Here is a 20773-nt window from a genome sequence, read left to right as displayed (position 1 = left end):
GAGGCTTTCTCTTAAAGAATGAAGGAAATTTTAGATTTTGTAATGCTGAATGCACTGTATCAGTTCACAACATGCCATTTGGTATGGAAAATACACCAGCCACATTTTAGAGACTAACCAGTAAGTTCATTGACAGATTACCCAACTATTTGTCGTGCATCTTTCACCTTGTGATTTTTCTTTACTCATGTGTTACGTCACGGATTAAACGCTGTTGCTTAATTTGAAACTCGCAACCCAGAAAAGATTTATTCCGTACAGTAATCTATACAAATTCAAGATTCCAAAAAGTACTTAAAGTTAAAATCAACAACTTTAGTTCTAAAGCATAACAGACAATAATTAACTAACAACTGTTTACCACTCCTGACTCTAACCTGTCTGTTACCTTCCCTTCGATAATACTAGTCCGATAAAACTCCCAATTAAGACTTACAAAACCACACTTCTTATCTCAATACCAGACAGCCTTCATTCTTCCATTCGGATACTCCTGTGTCTTCTTTTCTTCTTCTTAGGAATTTCTGCTTCACAGGTTATTGATCGCAAAAGATTCTTTCAAGAGAGCTTTGTATTAAGCAGTCGGTTTACATACTGAGCTTGGCAGTTCTCTTCTCAACTGTTCAAAATTCACCAGCCTTACACCCCCACAAACCACTGGATTTTGTCAATGGCTTTTAACAATTTCAGTACACTCAGTGCAAATTAGATTGGAGTTTGATATGTTTTCGGGGTATAATTTAAACTGAATTACCGAATTCGAATTTATGTTTTTGTCTCTGAGCAACTCAGCGAGTGCTGTTTGTTCTGAACCAAATGTGACTTTGTAAATTCTCAGCATTCGGTGTACTTGCTAAGTCTTTCAATCTCTTAAAGGTGCACCCACATGTTCATAACACCTCCCCACTTATCATGAAAATGAACCATCATAATGAAAAGAAGGCTCAATTTCTTTTCGCTACTTTGAAAGCACATTACCCTACGATATAGATAACTTTAATATAAGTTCACTGTAACTTCTTTCCACATACCTGTGTATGCATATAACATGAAATAAAGGCAAAACGCATCTGAGCTGTATTAGGTAAATACGCGGTAATGCATCTGTGATTACATTCTCTGGATCAGCCACATGTGTGTTTTTTTTTTAAGTTAAAAGACTGTAACATAAGCCTCCATGGAAATAGTCTCATACTATTTTCTTCAAATCGTTCTAAGAATGTAAGCAGATTGTGGCCATTGTACGCAACCGTCTCTGACACATTGCTCATGTCATACATATTAAAATGTTGTAAGGCCAGTACCAAACTCAATAGTTCATTTTTAATTGTGGAGTATTTCCTCTGGTGTTTGTTGACATTCTTCTAAAAGTAACCAACTGGCAGTTCAATCTCATTGCTATTTTCCTGTAGGATTACAACTTTTAATCCAAGGTCACGAGCATTGATAGCTATTTTAAAAGGTTTTGAAAACGTTTGTGTAGCGAAAGCTGGTCTGCTGATTAATATCGAATTCAAACGGTCGAATGCCTCCGGGCATTGTTCTGTCCAAATGAAATTTGTGTTCCTCTTCAGCAAATCTGGTAACAATGCCGCTACACTGCTGAAGTTTGCAATAAACTTCGAATAGAATCCATAAAGTCCTCAGACTCGAAGCACCTCTTACTTCGAAGTTGGTCGTGGAAAATCCTCGATGGCCTTCGTCTTTGCGTTCTGTGGGGTCAAACTTCTATGACCGATGTCATATCCCAAGAAAGTCGCATCTGCTTTGTTTCAGTTTGTCACCAGTTTTGATTCTCGTAGTCGTTCAAAGATCTCTGCCAACTGTACTATGTGATCTTTTCAGGACTTTGTAAAAAACTACATCGTCCAAATAGACTCTACGGTGTCAGGCACAACTCGGATCATGAGTCTTTTGAATTTGGTGGATTTGTACTTCATTCCAAAGGGCATCACTTTAAGCTGATATAGCCCATGTGTGGTTACAAATGCGAATATTTCTTTCAACAACTGCAATAAACGTACCTGCCAGTCACCAAGCATTAAGTCCAAATTTGGAAACGTATCTGGCTTGTTTAACTTTCTAGATTTAGTCCTCCATACTTGGAATTCGATATGAGTCAACTTTTATTACGGAATTGACTTTCCAATCATTTGCATAGAATCATTGAGTCCTGTCTGGTTTTGGAACAAAGACAATCGAGGGAATCCACTGCCTCTGGCTTGGTTGACTCATGTTCTCTTTGAGTACGGCCTCCACTTCCATCTGGACCTGTCTGGCTTTGAAAGGATTAAGTTGATAGGAGTGTTGTCTCATTGTTGCAGTATTTCCTACGTCTACGCCATGTGCAATAACATTAATGCTCCCCAAATGTTTCTTAAAAAATCTTTCCACTCCGGTCTATGATCCTGAGGCAGATAGCTTCATAATTTATCACACTTCTCAAGGATCTCTTCATTTCTAATCTTTTTTGAGGCACGTCAAAACCCATATGGTCTGGACTTGACTCCTAACTCTGCCGGACATTAACTAACAACTGTTTCTCCAGTTCATTCTCTCTCGTGTAAAACCGTTTTAACATGTTCACATGACATACCCGATCCCTACTTTTTTTCCATCTGGCATCTTTACTAAATATTTCACAGAATCAACATTTTTTCTCAATTTGGTAGGGACATTAAACCTTGCTTCTAAGGAATCTCCTATCACTGGTAACAATCTAACACGTTAACCCTTTGGGAAAACGTCCGAGTCTCAGATCTTTTGTCTGCCACCTGCTCCATTCTGTATTGTGCCCTCTTCAGGTGTTGCGTATCTAATTCACCTACTCGATTTAATGTCTCCCTCACCTCTGATGCATAATCTAATTTGAGATCTCCGAATTTGATTCTGACATTTTTTCTTTAATTAACTTCAAAGGGCCTCTTACTTCATGACCAAATAGTAACTCAAAGGGGGTCAACTGAGTGGATTCGTTTGAGGCATCCATAATGGTAAATAATATAAAAAGGGGACCATTATCCCAATCATTTGCTTAATCCTGATCGTCTACTCAAAACGCGATCTTCAAGATCTGATGACAACTTTCTAAAGCTCTCTGCGATTCAGGATGATTCGCACTGGATTTAAAGTGCTGTACAACTAATCTATCCATATTCTCCTTTAACAGTCTCGCAGTAAAATGTGACCCTTGGTCAGACTGAATCTCTCTGCAAAGCCAATATGTGAAAAAGTCTACTAGCTCCTCTACTACTCGTTTTAACTTCATACCCCGTCATTGAATTGCCTGCTGAAATCTGGTAGACACATTCATTATGGTTAACAAGTCCGGGTTCCCACTTTTAGTTTTCAGGATGAGACCTGCACAATCAATTATATTCCTGAAGAAGGGCTAATGCCCGAAACGTGGATTCTCCTGTTCCCTAGATGCTGCCTGACCTGCTGCGCTTTTCCAGCAACACATTTCCATCTCTGATCTCCAGCATCTGCAGACCTCACTTTCTCCACAATCAATTATAACCCCTGTGAAAGGTTCTTCAAACGCGGGAATTGGCAACAAAATTCTTGGTTTTATTACATCCTTTGTCTTACTTACCATTTGGCATGTATGACACGAACGACAAAAGTTAACCACGTCCTTGTGCATTTCAGGTCAATAAAAACGTTTTTGTACCTTAGCTACAGACCTTCTTACCCATAGGTGACCTCGTACAGGTAGTTCATGTCCGACCGGTAATACCTTCTGTCTATATGCTACTGGCAACACAATCTGGTGCACCTCCGTCCATTTCTCCCCTGTACGAGCCTGCTGTGGCCTCCATGTCCGTTAGAGAATTCTGTCTTTCAGCTTAGAATCCTCCGGAATATTCTCTGCCTTCTTTTCATAGTATGCATCTATATATACCTATATAATCGTCTTATCTTGCCGTTGCCACACTCTTCGCCTTTCCGGAATAAGCCCTTTTGTCTGACACTCTGCCTGTTCAGGTTTTTCCTGCACCAAAACGTCAAACGGGATATCCGTTTACTAAAACTCAACTCTTTCATCTTTCTCCTCATTTTACTCTTCGTGCCGTAACTTATAATAGTGGGATCTGGTTACCACACAGTCTGGGAAAATACCAGAATCTTTCTGTCTTAACTCCTCAGTGCCTTGGTTTTCCTTGGACTTCTCCCCAACAAGGGGTGTCACTCCCACCTTGGATGCTGCCAAATCATTCCCAAGAACAAACTGAATTTCTGGAACTGACTCTCTGTCAGTCACTCCCACAGTAACCTCCCCAGTCTTAAATTGACACTTCAATTCAGATTTACATCGGGGAAAATACACTTCTGTTCATCTATCCCACAAAACAGCACATATTCGGGTTACAGATCAGAAAGAGTACATATTCGCTCATTCCTTACTATCAGAGACTGGTTCAGTCCTGCATCTTTCACAATTATAAATTCTTGTCCTTCGCCCCATGTTCTTTCTGAGTAAGTTTTATCCCGAAAGGCGAATTCTTTGTTGAGATCAAGTACTAACTCCACAGTCATCCTCTTCTTGGGCTGTACACTTTCCTGCAGCTCCTCAGTTTTACTTGAGGTCTCCTTTACAATCTTGAATAATGCCATTGGCTCAGCTTCTTTTTCCAGATCATTTCCACAGCGACATTCTTTAACGACCAGCACTGTGTCCTTACAAATCAGAACTTTACCACAGTGGAAATACCTGAGGCGATTCACCTCCTTTCCACCCTCTTGGGCTTATTTTCTGTCCTGTGGTAAATTCTTATCAGTGTTCTCTACTCTGTGCAGGAGTGTGCAGGCTCTCCCTTTCACCCAATTTCTATACCTCACAGGACGGAATTTTGGCCAGAAGCTTGTTATATGTACCAACATGTTCTCATCCGCTAATTCTGCTACCTTTCTCAATTCCTGAACATTCTGTTCCTCCACGTGAATTCTTATCATCTCTGGAATTGCGTTTTTAAACTCCTTTAGCAGATAATCTATCTTAGAGCCTCAAGTATCCTATCTACTTTCAAAGCACACACCCATTGATTAGAACAAATATGTTTAATTCTTTCAACTCAACATCAGTCTGGCCTGGTTCTTCCTTTTTGTTTCTGAAACGCTGTGTATGTGCTTCTGGTCCCAATTCATAAGCGATTAAAATCGCATGTTCAAACTCTTCATGATCTCTTGACACCCCAGCCGACATCGCGGCAAATACCTCACTCGGTCTGCGTACTAATTTAGTTGGTCTGAAGTAACATTACCCATAAATCCTCGAACCACACCATCTGCCCTGAAAATTCTTCAAATGAAATAAAGACGTGCCAGAATTTTGACATGTGCATGTATGTTTGTGTATGTCATTACTTTCGCTTTTAATCTCCATTCTGTTAATTTGACTTTTCTGACTAACTCTTAACTTCTCAATTCTCTCTTTCTTTTCTCGCTTCTCTCTCTCGCTCCCTTTATTCTGTTTCTCTTTGATCAGCCAAGAAACTTCTCTCTCTTTCCACCCTTTCGTTTTCTTATATCACTCTTTCTCTTACTCTCTCCATCTCTTTTTCCTCTCTCTCTCTTTGTTCATCTTCTAACTCAATGTTCCTTCATTTGTAATTTCAATTTTCCTGCCTCTTGGGCACTTACATGTTTCTGCGAACCACATGAGTGTTTGAGTAATTCCCTTATAATTTCAGCATTACTTTTGTCCTTGGTTAACCCAAATTAACTTCTTTGCTATGTCTAAAATTATGGCCTTTTCTTTTCATCGAAACTTTCTGGACATATCTGAGTATCGTCTTCAAATCACAGAGCCTTTTCAACAATTTTAAGAGCCATTTCCCTCACTTTCAATTTTATGAACTAAAAGTGACTGCAATTAAAAAAATGTTTCTCGTCTACGTCTTATTTAAGTGCAAGTGTTTAAATCTGCTGCAATTTTTTCATTCCTCCAAATCTATTCAAGTCTTTCTAAACCAGTTCAAATGACGGACCCTCGCCCCCAAACTGTTACTACACGTGGTAAACCCTCCTGCTTAATTTAAAACCAGCAACACAGAAAAGATGTATCCCATGCAGTAATCTGTAAAACATCGAGTGGCCAAGGAGTATTTAAAGCAAAAATAAAACATTTTAATTATTGTAGTATAGCAGACAATAATGAACTAACGGTGAACTAACGAGCGAATGGGTGGCACGGTGGCTGAGGGATTAGTACCGCTATCTCACAGCATCAGCGTCCCAGATTCCATTCCATCCTCAACCGACTACCTGTGTGCAGTTTGCACGTTCTCCCCATGTCTGCGTGGGTTTCCTGCGGATTCTTCAGTTTCCTCCAAAGATGTGCAGGTCAGGTGAACTGGCCATGCTAAATTGCCCATTGTGTTAGGTGCATTAGCCGGGGGAAATCGTCCTGGGTGGGTAACTCGACAGGAGGTCGGAGTGAACTTATTTGGTCGAAGAGTCTGTTTCCACACTGTAGGTAATTCAATCTACTCAACAACTGTTTACCATTCCTTACTCTAACCTATCTGTTACCTTCCCATCTATAATACTCGTCCGAAAAAAACGCCCATTTAATTTTGATTAAACCACACTTCACCTGTCAAAACCAGACAGCTTTGGTTCTTTTATTTGGATATTCGTGTGTTCTTTTCGTCTTTTTTAGGAATTTCTGCATCACAGATTACTGATCGAAAAGGTACTTTTTTATGAGAACTATTTGTAAAGCAGTCTATTTACCTGCTGGGTTTAAAAGTTCTCTTCTCAACTGTTCGATCTTCCATGGTCTTACACGCCCAAAACATTGGAATGTGTTATTGTCCTTTAGGCTTGTCAATATACTCAATTCAAATTGGACTGGAGTTTGATATTTTTCGGGGTATAAGTTATATTGATTGGCCGATTGCGAATTTGTGTTTTTGTCCATCAGCAACTCAGCGAGTGCTGTTTGTTCTTAATCAAATTTTACTCTGTAAATTTTCCAGCTCACGAAGCACTTGCCAAGTGCTTCACTCTCTCGAAGTTAAACTGACATCTTCGTAACACATGGAAGGAATAATTGCAACATTTTTCAGACTTGTTCGACTGACCTCGGAAGGCAGGTTTGATGATGATGCTGTTTAAAAGTCAATTCGTAAAAGTCCAAGAAAACTTCCTGGGACATGATATTGGACACGGATAAATGACCCCACAGACTGCAAGCACAAAGGTAATTGGGGGGTTTCCCTTATCATGGACGGAAAGAGAATTTCTAACCTTCCTGCCATTGAGTGGATTATTTCAAAATTTTGTACGAAATATTGGCAGTGTGGATCCTCGACTCAATGAATTGCAAAGGAAAGACAAGAAGTTATAGTTGACAGTGAACTGTGAGAATGCATTTGACAGTCTGTAACCTGTGTTAACCACAGCCCTGCTATCAGTCACACCTAACTACACATAGTCATTCAAGGTGGTTGTTGGTGCAAGTGATGTGTGTGTCGGTGTTATACTCCTGCGGGAAGACGACCAATAGTGTATTTCTCCAGGAAATTGAACATTCATCAGTGATAATATTCAGTGGTTGAGAAGGAGACTTTGAGCTCCATTTTGGCAACACAACATTTCATTGTTCTGTTACCAGAAATGCATCTGAGACAATCGTATCGACTGACCATAACCCACCGAAGTTTGTGGAGAAATCTAATAACAATCAAGCCAGACTGTTTCAATAGAGCTTGTTATTTACAGCCAAGTAGTTTGAAAATTGTGCATGCAGCGGGATGAGACAATGTCATTGCAAATGCATTGTGGAGGTCTTAATGAGAAACGAAACCATTCGGTGGTAATAGTAAAACAGACTGAAACAAAATGTAGTGGTAGATGTTTGCATATTTATCGTCAATGGATTAAATGCATTTATGTGTCGAGTACTAATAATTTAAGATTCAGGGGTTTTAAAGTGAAGCTATCTTTTGACATTGATTGTCCATGTTTTTAAAGGGGCGGCGGGGTAGGGGGGGGGGGGGGGGTGGGGGTGGAGTGATGAAGCTGCTCCTTTAACAGGGCTTAGGTTATCCTTGTTTTTATTTCCGAGAGATCATATATGGCACAGACTCCACATAGATTAAGTTGAAGGATTTCACAACTTATTTGATTATAGCTACTGCCTCAGGCAATGGCATTCAAGTTTTGAAAAATAAACATTTGCCCAATGAAAGGGGTATGGCCAGTATCCCCAACTCAGCATTTACTCTACTTTGGTTTAGTTTTTAAAGTAATGTTGTGAACGCTGCTCGACCACAAAGAAGCAGGTTGATCCTTCTCCTCTCTCTCTGACTGTTCTCCTTGAAGAACCTGGGTTTCATTTTACCGTTTGTGCCAAGGGGTGTTTCAGGGATTGTTGCAATATTTGGAAAAGGGTCGTTAACTTGGTATAGTCTGTTGTATTTGAGGATAAGTTACTTTGTTCGATATTCTGTTCTCTTTAGTTTGTGTTTCATTCGGTAATTATGTAAATACAGTTAGTTTACCAACTGCATCCCTCCTGTAGTGTCCAAAATATACCTGCTTAATACAACGAATACAATTAAGGTATGTCTTATTTTCTTTAATGTTTTGCGGAGGTCTGGTCTGGTCCATTACACAATCATTGTAAATGTTGCATTGTTTTTAAGATTTCTAGATAGATTTTGATCTTCCAATACCCCACTCCTCATTAATGCTTTAGTGTTTAGAGTCATAGAGTCATCGTGTCCTATGGCATGGAGAGAGGTGCTTTGGCCCAAACTGGTCCACACTGACCAACATGTCCATTCACGATAATCTCGTTTCCCTCCACATGACCTGTATCCTTCTATATATTGCCCATCCATGCATTTATCCAAATATTTTTTCAATGTTTTTAATATACCCGCTTCAACCATTTCAATAGGCAGCTCAGTGTGCACCACCCTTTCTGTAAATAAAAAGGTTGCCCATCAGGTTCCCTTTTAATCTTTCCCCTTAACCTGATGCTTTGTAATCTGTGATCCCACAACCATTGGAAAAAGACTGAATGGTTTGACCATATCCATGATTGTCGTGATCTTGCATACCTCCATGAGGTGCCACTCGTTCTCCAACACTGTAAAGAAAAATGTTCGAGCTTGTCCGAACTCTCTCCATAACTCAGCGCAAATGGGTTACTGCAGATGCTGAGGATTGGAGCCAAGATTAGAGTAGTGCTGGAAATGTCTAGCAAATCAGGCAGCACCCAAGGGTCAGGGAAATCGACGTTTCGGGCAAAAGCTCTTCATCAGGAATAACTCAGACCGTTGAGTCCTGGCAACATACTTATACACTTTTCGGCCTTCTTTCCATTTTGAAAACATCCTTCCTATAAGAAGGTTATCAAAAGTGAACACAGTATTCAAATGCAGACTCACCAGTCTCGTGTACAACTGCAAAACTACTTCCCAACCCTTATAACCAATGCATTAACTGATGAAGGCCAACGTCCAAAAAAAAACCTCTTCAATGCCTTTCCTAACGGTGAATCCACTTTCAGAGATCAATGCACCTGAACTCCAAGGACATTCTGTTCCATTATTCTCCATAAGGCCCTCCCATTACTCGTGAAGCTCTGACCTTGATTTGACTTTCCAAACTACAAGATGTCACGCTTATGATTATTAAACACCAAATTGCCATTTCTCGGATCACTTACCCACGTGATCAACTTGCTGCTGCAATTTCTCATCACCTTCCTGACTCTCCACAATCCCGCCCCATTTTAGTGTTATCTGCACACTTATTAAACATGCTTTGTACATTTTCATCGAAATCATTGATATGGGTAACAGACAGCAACGGGCCCAGCACTGACCGATAGGGAATACCAAAATTAACTGATCTTCAATCTCTCAAGCACTTTGTACGAATAGTTTGTTTGCAGGCAACGGAATCTCCAGCAAGTCAGAGTTCTATATCAGTGAGATAGCCAGAGTTCAATGTATGTATGTAAATATGAGGGGGAGGGGCAAGGTGTACAGGAACCTGCCATCCATCAAGCCAATGTCGTATGCAACTTGCAAGCTCCCCTGGATTCTATGTGATCTAACTGTCCAGAGGAGCCGACCACACTGAACATTATCAAATGTTTTACTGAAATCGATATGCATGTGTATCTTATTTCACAGTATCTTTTCAAGTAACTTACCCACCATAGAGGTTAAGCTTATTAGTCCATCATTCCCACGCTTTTCTTTACAGCTCTTCTTGAATAAGTATACAACATTCTCGACTCTCCAGTCTTCCTGAACTTCACCCTTAGAATGACGCAAAACATCAGCCACGCCCCTCGCAAATTCTTCTCTAGTCACTTGCAGTGGTTTTGGATATATCTGGTCACGACCCCGACTTTTATCCACTCTCGTACATTGTAATAGATCCAACACCTCCTATTCTATGGTAATGACTGCCCCGAAATATCCAAATTTTAATGCATTTCTCTACAGGAAACACGGAGGAGAAATATGCATTGAGAATCTCGCCAATGCCCTGCAGCTCGACACACACAGGTCCAATTTGGCCTTGGGGGTTCCTTTCATTTATTTAGTTATTACTTTTCCTTTCATATACTTAAATAGAGTTTACTCTAATCTTCTCAAGCAACGGTATCTCATGATCCCCATTTTGCCCTCCTCATTTACTTCTTCAGTAAACACCTGTAATCCCATATTCCTCCTGTGATTCTCTTGATACCAGCTATCTGTACTTAGCCAACCCTCCTTCTTTTTTTCTGGTTTAAGGGTCAATATCTCTTGGCATACAACGTTCACTGTTCCTGTACACCTTGCCCCTCCCCCTCATATTAACATACATACATTGAACTCTAGCTATCTCACTGATATAGAACTCTGACTTGCTGGAGATTCCGTTGCATGCAAACAAAATATTCCAATAAATCTCTGCATATTCTCCTTTACCAATTTAGAACATGAACCTATGGACCAATTTTGTACCTCTCCATAACTATATTAAAATTAATAGAACTTCGTTCACTGGTCACAAAGTGCTCCCCAACTGTCACCTCCGTCACCTCTCTTGCCCTACTTCTCAAGAGTATGTGTAGCTTTATCCCTTCCCATATAGGACGCTCTATCGACTGCTTAATGAAACTTTCCTGATTGCACTTAACAAATTCCAAGCCATCTATACTACAATGCTTTGGTAGTCCCTGTCCATGCTTGCAAAATTAAGATCGCCTACTATTGCAACACTATTGCTCAAGCAAATCGAACCAATCTCCCGGCATATGTGGTTGCCTAATTCTGGTTAACAATTTTGTGGCCAATAGTAAAACTCAATAAATTCACCATCTCTTTCAAATTACTTAACTCGACCCACAAAACGTCACTGGATAATCCTTCAGTTGTTGTATTTTTGTTTACCTGTACGGCGTGACACTCGCCTTAATAAAAAATGCATCACCCCTTCCTCATTTGCCCCATTTCTGTCGCAACTAAAGCACCTGTACCCTGGGTCGTAACGCTGCCAATCCTGTCCCTCGATTAGCTTTGTTTCTGTAAAGGCTATGATATCCCTTCTTCCTGAATAAAGGATGAACTCAGATTTCTCCAGTTTCCTCATTTCCCCTCCTCCCACCTTGTCTCAGTCCCAACTCAACACCACCTTCCTAAGCTGCAGTCTTCTTCCTGACCTCTATGCCCCCACCCTCACTCCGGCCTATCACCCTCACCTTAACCTCCATCCACCTATCGCATTTCCAACGCCCCTCCCCCAAGTCCCTCCTCCCTACCTTTTATCTTAACCTGCTGGACAAACTTTCCTCATTCCTGAAGAAGGGCTCATTCCAGAAACGTCGATTCTCCTGCACCTTGGATGTTGCCTGACCTGCTGCGCTTTTGCAGCAACACATATCCAGCTATGATATCCCTACCCAATGTATCTATTCACGCTCTGAGTTCTTCAGCCTTACGTTTTTGCACTCTTGCTTTGAAATAAATGCAATTTAATGCAGCAGGCATTCCTGTCCTCTTGCAGCCTGATTTGTCTCTTCACTTTATTATTGCAGATTACTGTATCTACTTCCATTGTCATCCTTGCCTCCCTGCTGTTGAGGAGCCCACCTCCTGCCAAATCAGTTTCAAACCTTCCTGGCCGCATGAGCAAATCTGGCTGCCAAGATATTGTTTGCGCTCCGGTTCAGATGTAACCCATCCCTCTTGAACATGTCACCTCTGACACAGAAAAGCCCCAATGATCTAAAAATCGAAATCCGTGGACCCTGCAGCAGTTCCTTGACCATACATTCACCTTCCATGTCCTCCTTGTCTTACCCTCACCAGCAAGCTTCCTTTGCATGGGCGAGAAATTTAGTATATTTAACTTTAGTTATCTCAACATTTCCGCTGAGCACATATGCGAATCCATCTCGAACTGTAAAAAAACTGGATCGTCTCCCGATTGTTCAGAGTGTAATCACGTTAATGCAGTTGACAACCTCCACTTCATCTGACTGCCCTCTCATTTTCTATAAAACAAATAGAGACAAATTAACACTACACTAAATGATAAACAACAAAAGCCAAACTATTATTTTGAAATTGGAATGGAAGCATCACGTTGAAATCTGAATTAGTCAGGAATCCAGCCATCGAATTGTCTCATATTCAGATGCTTCCGAAGTATTATTGTGGACCTGTTTCAAATCATATCATGCCAGAACGTCAGTGTAATATGTATATGAAAATGTGGCTGTCATAATGACCATCAAACCGTTGTTAATTCTTTTAAAAATCCTTCTGGTCCACTAATGCTCATTATGGAAAGAAAACTTCTATCCTCACGTGGGCTGGGCTACACTTGACTCCAAAGCCACAGATATTTATGTGGTTGTTGGACATCAGCCATCTGCACTCTTTGACTACACTACAGGAATTCCTCAAGATTGTGTTCTAGGCTAAACAATCTTGAGTGTCTGTTTAACCGCCAGTCCCGCAATCAAAATATCGTAATTCAGAGTTAATTAACGCATTTGGCTGGACGACTGATGTGAGATGTCGAGAGTCGTGCTGATCCTAAGGTGAAATTCACCATCTGTTGTCTCACTCGAGCTCGATGATTGAACGCCCCCCAAGAACTACAGCAATTGCTTCGGTATTTCCCTACCAAAATCCTCTAATGTTGACCAGAGCATATGTCAGTTACGATTTGATTATGACTGAGATTCAGAAATAATACAAGAAATGAGAAAAAAAAACAGCAGCACAGGAAATGGTTCAAATCTTAACAAGTGCAAAATGTAGGTGTGCAAAAATTGTCTGGCTGAGCTGTGACAGGAAAACAGTTCTTCCGCTGTTTCATGAAGATGGAGTTGTGAATATTATCTAAGACAAGTTCATGCCGTTCATTTTAGACTTGTTCTACATTTGAAAGGTGATTGATATTCCATAACCGATTTTTTTTCTGAGTGATGTGATCTATTACTCTACAATGTCGGATTCAGTGGCACTGGCATCAAAGGATCGGTCCTCTGAAAATAATAGGCTGAAAATGGCAATCATCAAGGACACAACGTCCAAATGTGTATTTCTAGCAGACGATACTCATTGACAGCAGCTCGTATTCAGAACATGACATGAATTGGTGAAATAACGCCACAGAGGCCTGTATCCCATCACTAAGTCACCCTTTAATTATGCTTGTAAGGTCCTTTGCACTGCTTCCATTCCGGAATAGCCAGCTCTCACATTGTCAGGACATCTGACACTTCTTTTTTTATTTTTTTTATTTTTTTTTCCACCACCAGGAAGATAGGAAAACACCCGAGTGGCCAGTGACCAGCAGTGCCCTTCACATCAAAGGGCAGTGGACACTTCTTTTTTGATCTGTCAGCCAGGGTTGTCTGATTGGACCAGATTAACAGCTGCATTCAGGGAAATCATTCCATGAGGTCCACCTGGTTGACAACATTACAGTCACTACACTTCGGTTCTCAGGTCATAGCTTTCAATCTTGCAGATGTCACACAAAGTGACAGTGCAGTGAACAGGGAAAAGAATCAAAGTTTGTGAGAAGATTTGTAGCTCGGGTGCTCGTTTATTTGGTTCTGTTCGCCGAGCTGGAAGTTTTTGTTGAAAACGTTTCGTCCCCTGTCTAGGTGTCATCCGCAGTGCTTGGGAGCCTCCGGTTGATGAAATTGCGAGGATGTCCGTTTTTGGCGAATACCTTGTATAGGTGTCCTCAAACCAGAAATGCAAAAAGAGGAAGAGGAACACCACTACAAGGTATTCGCCAAAAGCGGATATCCTCGCAATTTCATCAACAGATGCCTAAGGGAAAGACAACCGAACGAGGACATGCCGCAACCCAAAGGACTAGCCACACTACCATACATCAAGAACATCTCTGAAATGACAGCCAGACTACTGCGACCACAAGGACTTATAATAGCACACAAACCAACAACCACACTCAGACAACAGCTCGCCAGAACGAAGAAGCCGACACCCAGCATGAGCAAAACTAATGTAGTGTACAAAATCCCATGCAAGGACTGCACAAAACACTATATAAGACAAATAGGAAGACAGCTAACGATCCGCATCCACGAACATCAACTAGCCACGAAACGACACGACCAGCTATCCCTAGTAGCCACACACGTCGACGACAAGCAACATGAATTTGACTGGGACAACACTACCATTATAGGGCAAGCGAAACAAAGAACAGCCAGGAAATTCCTAGAAGCATGGCACTCATCCACAAACTCCATCAACAAACACATCGACCTGGACCCAACATACCGGCCACTACAGCGGAAAGCTGAAACTGACAACCGGAAGCGGCAGGGACAGGCCACTTTCAATGCCGGAGGAAACACCACAGAAGCGCTTCACAGGAGGCTCCCAAGCACTGAGGATGTCACCTAACCAGGGGACGAAACGTTTGCAACAAAACCTTCCAGCTCGGCGAACAGAACCACAGCAGGGAAAAGAATCGTAGCACAATTTAGGACGATAGAGACAGAAGCTGTTTAAAGTTGTTCTGAGCATGAATGTGCTCCGCAGTGCTTCTGATGTTTTTATTTCTCTCAGCAAAACAGTCACAGCAATACTTCTGAGAGAGGTACAGAGAGTGCGTGAAAGAGAAAAAGTGCATGAGTGAGTGAAATATATAGAGAGAGATTGCAAATTCGTAGTCTTTATCACTTATCCCTCAGTGCTCTTCTGAATTTTTCTGAACGTGGAAAAGAGATGCGTCATCAACAAGGTGCGTTGAAGGTGGAACTCATCGAGAATGGATACGAGGTGCTCTGGTCCAGGTTTGACCTGATGCAATAAAATTTTATTGGGGCAGGAGTCAATGTTAAATATTGCATTGGAAACTCGTTTCCAACTCTGTTCCATAATGCTACACCCAGCCAAGCTGTTAGAGGTGAGCGAAAACGTTGGGATTAATCTGACAATGAAGCAAATTTTCCAACTTTTTCCGAATATATCATTAGAACGTCAACCACAACCTAGCCATTTGCCACCTTATCAGTCTACTTCCCGTGATTGCCAAAGGGATAGCAAAGGATCACTGTTCAGCGCCACTGGTAAAGTTCTAACGTGATCAATATGGTCAGGATTGTTTTAAACAGGGCCAGTTGTTTCATGACCTCATTAAAACGTCTTTACACGCATTGCAAAAAAAGGGAAACTCCATAGGTGAAGTGAGAGTATCTGCACATAAAGGTCACATTCAACTGGGTCATGTCTGTTGTCCAACCACTTTCAGTTGCTTCATGAATCATCCATGTTCCAACATACGTTTGGAAGTACAATACTCACTAACAATTATAAAATGTCCACCTCCATTTGCGACATGTCAATTATTGAAGCAGTCCATGCCCAAATGGTGCAAAGCCTGGAAAATACCCTGACTTTTGCAGAAAAAAAGGCAAATAATATTCAATGACTGTCTCTAATAACAGACAAGATAATTGTTCATCCTTGTTCTTCTTTGATATTATTGATGTTAGGTTTCTTATTACCAGTATCCTGGCAGTTAGCATTGACCAGAAACTGAACAGGGGCATTGATAAAAATACTGTGTCTCCAAGAGCAATTCAGGTGCTAGAAATTTTGCAGAGACCAAACCGCCTCCAGACCACCAGATCTCCACTTGCCTGGATGAGTGACTTCCAACAACATTTAACAGGTTTGACACTATCCAGATCAAAGCAGCCCACATGTTTGGCACCACATTGATAAGCACGCTCTTTCGACCATCAATGCACACTGCATCATTTGAAATCGCCTGCAGGTTCTCAGTTCACGTTTTGTTGTATTCTGTGCAGTTTACTTTGTTTTATTTATCCGCTGCTGGTCCACTCAGACTTTTCGTGTGCGAAAGTATTGAACACATATGGAGATACAAACTGACTGTGATATCGGGGAGCTGTGTAACGGAGGACTTTAGAGGGCACGGTTAAGTGTAGTGAATCTGCTCAGGGGAAGACAAATAAACAGGATGATAGAGGGGAGGTGCAAAATTGGGAGACTGTATGTTAAGTGAATTAGCTGTCTGATCCGTGTCAGGTTGAAATAGAGAGTTTTATCAACCAGAAATGTTTGAAAACACATTAGTGGTTTGTAAACAGAACATACCTTACATAATGAAGATGCAATGCTTGAATAAAATAACCAACAATAACATGAAAGCATAAATACTCATCTGATTACGGGATCACAGACAAAAGCACTCACTCTATCTCATACTCTGTCTCTCTCTGTCTCTCTGTCTCTCCCTCTCTTTCTCTCTCTCTCTCTGTCACACACACACACACACACACACACACACACACACGCACACACACACACACACACACACACACACACACACACACACACACACACACACACACACACACACACGCACACACACACACACACGCACACACACACACACATAGACAGAGAGAGAGAGATACACATGCGCGCACACATAAAATCAGACCGGTTGTATTTCTGAAATAAAAGAAGAAATTTTGTCCAGTGGATTGATTTGATTATGGAGAGGAAAATAATAAATCGTGGACGCAATGTTGATATCATCCCTAATTCTGTGTTTTGAATCTTATCGTCAATGCCCATGACAAATGCTTTTCCTTGTGTGACCATGGCAGAGCACAGCATTCTCAATAATTACAGGAATCCTGATGAAGGGCTTTTGCCCGAAACATCGATTTTCCTGCTCCTAGAATTCTGCCTGACCTGCTGTACTTTTCCAGCAAAACTCTGATCTAAATCCTGCTGACATAAGTCCACCAGGATCCTAAGTAAAAACTTGATCTACAGTAGTATTCGATTGTACATGTTATTGGGATCAAACCTCCCTCCATAATGACCGTGGAGTGATTGGTATGTCATGACAAACCAATATCAATGGAATCCACAAACAGATACCTCATCCCAACCCTCCCCCACCCCTTATGAATTGTGGGAGCTGTAGTATTGGGAATCTGATGGACAAAGGCAAAAACAATAGACCTGAATGGCACACTGCTTTTATCATCAAACACTACGGACTTTGACATCACTGCCGTGACAGAGATATCGCTGGGAGGAGGAAGTCAACTTAAAGGACAAGGTGGCGGTTACACCATCTTGTGGAAAGGCAAACGCTGAAGACTGCCTCTATGGGACCAGCTTTACTGTAATAAACAATCTACTCTGACATTTCAAAAATCTCCCCGCGGGGTAAGTGAACGCCTCATGACACTCTGACACACACTGGGCCAGATGTAGCACATCACAGCCGTCATTGCCTATTCCCTGATTCTCGCACAATGGACGAAACAAAAAGTCATCCCACACGAGCCTCGAACAATTGCTATCTTGCTGAAGAAAGTCTTTCTCAAGCAGTCCCTCACTGTCGACATGATATGACCAAAATACCCGAGTCACAGAGTGCCCACAACATCTGATCAACCTTAAAGCTCTCCCCAGTCAGCACCTGCATAGAGAACCTCGGTCTGTTGAGAAGGAAACTTCAAGACAGCCTCACTGCGAATAAGCAGGAAATCCAGAATCTCCGTGATCGCAGACATGATTTATTCCTGAACGGGCAGCTCCACCAAATCCTTAAAGGAAACAAACTGACACAGAACTGAAGATGTAACAAAGAACCCGTGACCGAAAGAACAGATGGAGAGAGTAAACAGGAGATTCAATGTATCACTGACAGCCAGAGTGTGCCTAACTTCTTCAGCGCAATCAAAGTCATTGACAGTCCGAGTACTCAGGAAGCGACCTCACTCAGAGCCAAATACAGAGTCCATCATGAAAGCCCGAAAGGCAGTTAGCACTCCATGTAGAGAGCACTTCGAGGGCCTTCTCCACCAATACACAGCCTTCAGCACAAGTGCTCCTTGTACCATTTCATAAATCACTGCCATCTTGGCTGCGTCTGGTTGGTAAAGGCTTGGGCCTTGACAGCATTCCAAAAATTGTACAGAGGACGAGAGCGCCAGAATGTGCTGCACCCTTAGTCAAGCCGATCTTGAATCGCTGCAGCAGTGGCATCAAACTGAGAGTGCAAACTTGCCCAACTGTGTGTTGTGCAGAAGAAAAAACAGGATAAAGTCAACCCAATGAAGTACATCCCCATCAAAATGTTCTTGGTCGTGATAATGTAAATGAAAGTTTCGCTGACAGTGGTAAGAAACAGCACCTGCTTGATCACAACCAGCTGAGTGACGTTCCGTTTGGTTTCTGCAAAGGTCACTCAGTTCCTGACCTCATGCAGTCAAACATCGATGGAAAGAGCTGAATTCCCGATTGGATCGAGTCACACTGCGCTTAACATCAAGGATGCTCTTGGCCTCGTGTATCAGCAAAGTCCCTGAGGAATAATGGAATCAATGGAAATCCGGGAAACGTTCCGCTTGGCAGAAAACAAGGAAGTTGTAGTTATTTGTGATCATTCGTCATAGCTACAAGATATCACTGCAGCGATTTATCAAGGAGTGTCTAAGGCCTGAACATCTTCAGTAGTTTCAACAGTGGACTTCCCTCCGTGTTAGTGGTTACACAAGTTTCTGCAGCATTTCTGACTGCTCAGATACACTCCATTTCTAAATGCAGTTAAACCTGGACAACATCCAGCCTTGAGATGAAACGAAATAAATAGTATTCATGCCACACATATGCGAGACAATGATCATCTCCAACAATAGTGCATTAAACCATTGTCCTTTTGATATTCAATGGGATTAATGTTGCTGAATCGTCAACTATCAACATCTTGGGATTGCTATTGATCAGAAACTGTAAACACGCAGTGGTAATAGGCCAGGTCAAAGGCTGGAATATTGCAGTGAATATCGCACATCCTGACTTTCCAACATTCTCAAGGCACCAGACAGGCATATGGTGGATTACATATCATTTACCGAGATGAGAGAAACTCCAAAACACCAGACACCATCCACAATACAGCACTCCACTTGATTATTCACACATCAATTTTATTTTGATCACTGACTCTCAGTAGCAGCAACATGTTTTAATCACGAGATGTATTGTGGAAATTCATCAACTTTCCTCTGACATAACATTCCAAACCCACAATCATCGAGAAGGACAAGAGTGCAGATTCATGAGATTACCACACACTGCAAAGTCCTTCCAAGACAATCACCATCCTGATTTGGACATGTATGACCATTCCTCAGGTAACTCTGCTTCGAAGTCCTCCATAACGATATTGCAAGTGGCTGTAAAACATATGGACAACAACAGTTCAAGAAAGCAGGTCAACAACACATTCCAACAGCCATTACGGATGAGCAATAAATGCTGGCCCAGCCAGAAATATCCATTGCTGGCCAGAGTCTTATGAGAGGGTGCAAAGAAGGTTTACCAGGTTGCTGTCTGGACGGGAGGGCTTTCCTTATGAAGAAAGCTTGAATAGGCTCGGACTTTTTCTCTCTGGAGAGAAGGAGAATGAGAAGAGACCTGATCGAGGTGTATAAAACAATGAGAGGAACAGATAGGGTCAATAGCCAGAGACTTTTCCCCAGAGCAGGATTGACTGGTACGAGAAGACACAGTTTGAAGATGTTAGGAGGAAGGTATAAAGGAGACATCAGAGGTAGATTCTTCACGCACAGAGTTGTGAATGCATTGCCAGCTGAGGTGGTGGAAGTGAAGTCGTTGGTGACATTTAAGGGACTGCTGGGCATGCACATGGATAGCAGTGAGTTGATGGGTGCGTAGGTTAAGTTACTCTATTTTAAATTAGGACTATGACTCGGCAAAACATCATGGGCTTCCGGGCCTGTTCTGTGCTTGACTTTTCTATGTTCTATGAATGAAGTATAATTTAGTCAAACTGTTGTCCAATCATGACTAATAGTGGACACTGGACTTAAGATTTTGTGCGCGTAAGCTGTTTGGGTGCAGCCATTTCCTTGCTTGTTGTAAAGAGTTGAAGCGATCTGCTGTTTGGAACAATATATCAGTATTTCAGATGCCTGACCCACATACTTAGCATCACATAGGCAGTGAGATTCATACACCAGATAGAACCAAATTAAAATGTAGCCGTGTCTGGAGTGAAGAACATTTGGAAACATCGTTAAGCCACTTTCAGGAAAAGTATTAGGTATGGAAATTTTGTATTCGAAGAAAAAGAATTGCGCATTTTCAATGTGCCTGGGCTCAAAAATACCTTGATTCGGGTAAAATAACCAGGATCATCCTGTGTGCAAAATGTTTTCATTAGATTTCAGTTTCAG

The sequence above is a fragment of the Chiloscyllium plagiosum genome, unplaced genomic scaffold (assembly GCF_037043375.1).
Source record: "Chiloscyllium plagiosum isolate Xiang-an unplaced genomic scaffold, Cpla_swu_hap1 HiC_scaffold_52, whole genome shotgun sequence".
NCBI classification, from domain to species: domain Eukaryota; kingdom Metazoa; phylum Chordata; class Chondrichthyes; order Orectolobiformes; family Hemiscylliidae; genus Chiloscyllium; species Chiloscyllium plagiosum.
The sequence above is the reverse complement of the archived record's forward strand: the minus strand, read 5'-3'. Positions refer to the sequence as shown.